This window comes from Plectropomus leopardus, chromosome 1, assembly GCF_026936395.1.
Source record: "Plectropomus leopardus strain MGB_pleo_1.0 chromosome 1, ASM2693639v1, whole genome shotgun sequence".
In the NCBI taxonomy this organism is placed as follows: Eukaryota; Metazoa; Chordata; class Actinopteri; order Perciformes; family Serranidae; genus Plectropomus; species Plectropomus leopardus.
In genome coordinates, this window is record NC_142176.1 from 19,673,877 (window position 1) to 19,678,809 (window position 4,933).

The window sequence follows — 4,933 nt, forward strand, 5'->3', positions numbered from 1 at the left end:
TAGTAGTAGTAGTCTACATCAGGCAGGACGACAGCATCAGCGCAACCACAACCCACATTACACGCGCAGTCACTATCCTAGAAGTCTTCGAGACAAGAGAACAAAGGCTCCTGAGAAGAAACCGAGGTAGTGAGTAGAGTAAAAAATCACGAAAAAAGTCATAATAAAGTATGTTGCCAAAAACCACAACAAAATTTCACAAAAATCATGAAAAATGTCCTAAGATAAAAATGGTCTGTCTTCAAAATCATGAAAGGAAGTCATAGTATAGTATGTTATAAAAAAATCATTCAAAAAAAGCCATAGTATAGTATGACCAAAAAATTATGAAAAAAACGTCATAGCATAGTATGAATAAAAAAACAAAAGAAAAAAATCAGGATAGTATAATATAGTATAGTGTGCAAAAATCATGAAAAACAGTCACAATTCATTGTCATCAAAAATCATGGACAAAGGACAAAGTGTGATATGTTGTTAAAAATCATAAAAAACATCCTAGTATAATATGTCGTCAAAAATCATGAAAAAACAACATAGTATATGTCATCAAAAATAATGAAAAAATGATAGGGTATGTCGTCAAAAATGATTAAAAAAACGATATCAGATGGCATGGCGTCAAAAATCATGAAAAAACATCATAGTATAGTATGTCATCAAAAATGTCCTCAAAACATCTTAGTATGGTATGTTGTCAATAATGACCCAAAATAGCACAAAAACATCATAGTATGATATGTTGTAAAATAAGACCCAAAATGTCTCAAAAACATCATAGTATAGTATATTGTCAAAAATGACCCAAAATGGCCCAAAAACCTTATCGAATAGTATGTCGTCAAAAATAATCCAAAATTCTTAAGACACTTCATGCTCTAGTATGTCATCAAAAATAACCTCAAAACATCATAGTAAAGTATGCTGTCAAAAATGGCCCCAAATGGCCCAAAAAACATCCTAGTATAATATGTCACAAAATATACCTCAAAACATCATAGTATAGTATGTCGTCAAAAATAATCCAAATGGCTCAAAAAAGTCAAAGTATAATATGTCGTCAAAAATGACCTCATAAAGTGATTGTCAAAGAGCTGCAGCTCTCCTCTTCATCAGTCTGTGTCTCCCTCTTACTCAAACGTTAGAAATAATCAAACGCCACCTCAGACCTGCAAGAGAGTGGCTTATTAGAGAGGTAAGGTGTCTTTTTTTGGTGTTGGATACCCAACAGTGCTCCTTTCACGGTTGACCAGACCAGGAAATAAACACTCTTTTTGCGAGTTTTTATTCCCTCATGGCCAGTCCAAACCAAGCAGCAAACTGAAAGTTCGCTTTTGTCCAGCAACCTGTTTCTTTTTTGTCTTGTTTTTGTCTTTTAGCCACCAGATTTTCCGATGAATGAAATGGCGAACACCCAGGGATGGTAGAAAAAGGTTAAAACTGCTCGCGGCAGACTTCATTCAAAGATAAAAATGTCAAAAAGCATAAATCAAAAACAACAGTTATCTCACTCCCTTTTACAGGAGTTACATATACCATCTAATACACAGTCTAAGCAGGATAAGGCAAAAACACAAAAAGTGCCATAAAGCACACACAGTGATCTGTTGTTCTTTTATCTGGAGGTCAGTTGTGTCATCACTCTCTCTCCACTCTCCGTCTCTTCTCATTGGCTGGCATTGGGGTGGTGTATTTGAGTAGAAACTTCCTCCCTCTGCTGGTGGAGAGTTTCCACCATCCTGCATGCAGTTTTCTGTCAATGATTTCTCAAATGGCTGCTGCTGCTGATTCATGAACATGTTAAACATGCTCATGAGCCAGCGTGTGGCCGTTTGCATGTTCATGAAGGGGTCCATCTTCAGGATCTGGGTACGAGTTTCTATATTATGTCTTTTTCAGCCATTTTTACGACATACTTTATTATGATGTTTTTGGCCTTTTTTTCGACATGCTAAACTATGAAGTGTCTCTAAAAAGTATAATATGTGGTTTTCAGTCATTTTTTTGTCAAAATTTGAGATTTTTCGAACAAACTATGCTATGTTGTATTCAGCGATTTTGTTCAACATGCTGTATTATGATTTTTTCAGCCATTTTTTCGAAATGCTATATCTTGATGGTTTTGGCCTTTTTTTTGACAAGCTATATTGTGATGTTTTTGGCATTTTTTTTGACATACTGCTCTGTGGTTTTGAGCGTTTTTTTCAATATGTCTTGACATGTTGAAAAACATGTCGACAACATGAAAAACTTGTTTTTCTCAGCGGGCTACCTGTTTTTCTATAAATTATACTATGTCATGTTCAGCCATTTTTTGGAAATGCTACATTATGATGTTTTGGGCCTTTTTGCCAACATGCTATGATATTATGTGTCTCTACAAGCTAAAATTTATATAGGTTTTCAGCCATGTCAAAATGTGAGATTCTGATGTGAAAAAAAAAAAAAGCCAAAACGCTCTACTCTAGCATGGCGAAAAATTTCAAATATGACATGTCCAAAAAAGAGCTGAAAACCACAAAATATAGCATGTCAAGACACGGCAGGGTATAAAATGTCGAAAAAAAAAGCCAGAAACATCAGAATATAGCATGCCGAAAAACAACCCAAAATGCAGTACTGTAGTATGGCAAAAAAATGGCAAAAAATGACATGTCCCAAAAACAGCTTTAAACACCTTAAAACAGCATAAAATAGCCTGCAATGACATGCCATAGCATTAAAATGTGCAAATATGGCCAAAAACACCATATTATCACATGTCAAAAAAATCACCAAACAAGCAAGGCTATAGTAAGGCAAAAATGTCAAAAAATGACATGTCCCAAAAACAGCTATAAACACCTCAAAACAGCATAAAATACCCTGCTGAGAAATGCCATAGCATTAAAATGTACAAAAACAGTCAAAAACACCATAATATTGAATGTCCAAAAAACAACCAAAAAAAAAAGCAAGGCTATAGTATGGCAAAAATTTCCAAAAATGACATGTCCCAAAAACAACTTTTAACACCTCAAAACAGCATGAAATAGCCTGCTGAGAAACGCCATAGCATTAAAACGTGCAAAAACAGTCAAAAACACCATAATATTGAATGTCAAAAAAACAACCAAAAAAAAAGCAAGGCTATAGTATGGCAAAAATGTCCAAAAATGACATGTCCCAAAAACGATTTTGAACACCTCAAAACAGCATGAAATAGCCTGCTGAGAAATGCCATAGCATTAAAACGTGCAAAAACAGTCAAAAACACCATAATATTGAATGTCCAAAAAACAACCAAAAAAAAGCAAAGGCTATAGTATGGCAAAAATTTCCAAAAATGACATGTCACAAAAACAATTTTAACACCTCAAAACAGCATAAAATAGCCTGCTGAGAAACGCCATAGTATTAAAAGCGTGCAAAACAGTCAAAACACCATAATATTGAATGTCAAAAAAATAACCAAAAAAAAAGCAAGGCTATAGTATGGCAAAAATGTCCAAAAATGACATGTCCCAAAAACAATTTTTAACACCTCAAAACAGCATGAAATAGCCTGCTGAGAAACGCCAGAGCATTAAAACGTGCAAAAACAGTCAAAAACACCATAATATTGAACGTCAAAAAAACAACCAAAAAAAAAAGCAAGGCTATAGTATGGCAAAAATTTCCAAAAATGACATGTCCCAAAAACAATTTTTAACACCTCAAAACAGCATGAAATAGCCTGCTGAGAAACGCCAGAGCATTAAAACGTGCAAAAACAGTCAAAAACACCATAATATTGAATGTCAAAAAAACAACCAAAAAAAAAAACAAGGCAATAGTATGGCAAAAATTTCAAAAAAGTAACATAACCAAAAAACAATTTTAAACACCTCAAAACAGCATGAAATAGCCTGCTGAGAAACGCCAGAGCGTTAAAACGTGCAAAAAAAGTCAAAAACACCATAATATTGAATGTCAAAAAAACGACCAAAAAAAAAAAGCAAGGCTATAGTATGGCAAAATTTCCAAAAATGACATGTCCAAAAACAATTTTAACACCTCAAAACAGCATAAAACACCCTGCTGAGGAACGCCATAGCATTTAAACGTACAAAAAAAGTCAAAAACACCATAATATTGAATGTCAAAAAAACGACCAAAAAAAAAAGCAAGGCTATAGTATGGCAAAAATTTCCAAAAACGACATGACACAAAAACAATTTTTAACACCTCAAAACAGCATAAAATAGCCTGCTGAGAAACGCCATAGCATTAAAACGTGCAAAAACAGTCAAATACACCAAAATATGACATGTCAAAAAAACGACCAAAAAAAAAGCAAGGCTATAGTATGGCAAAAATTTCCAAAAATGACATGTCCCAAAAACAATTTTTAACACCTCAAAACAGCATAAAATAGTGTGCTGAGACACGCCATAGCATTAAAACGTGCAAAAACAGTCAAAAACACCATAATATTGAATGTCAAAAAAACGACCAAAAAAAAAAAGCAAGGCTATAGTATGGCAAAAATTTCCAAAAATGACATGACACAAAAACAATTTTTAACACCTCAAAACAGCATAAAATAGCCTGCTGAGAAACGCCATAGCATTAAAACGTGCAAAACAGTCAAAAACACCAAAATATGACATGTCAAAAAACGACCAAAAAAAAAAAGCAAGGCTATAGTATGGCAAAAATTTCCAAAATGACATGTCCCAAAACAATTTTAACACCTCAAAACAGCATAAAACACCCTGCTGAGGAACGCCATAGCATTTAAACGTACAAAAAAAGTCAAAAACACCATAATATTGAATGTCAAAAAAACGACCAAAAAAAAAAAGCAAGGCTATAGTATGGCAAAAATGTCCAAAAATGACATGACACAAAAACAATTTTTAACACCTCAAAACAGCATAAAATAGCCTGCTGAGAAACGCCATAGCATTAA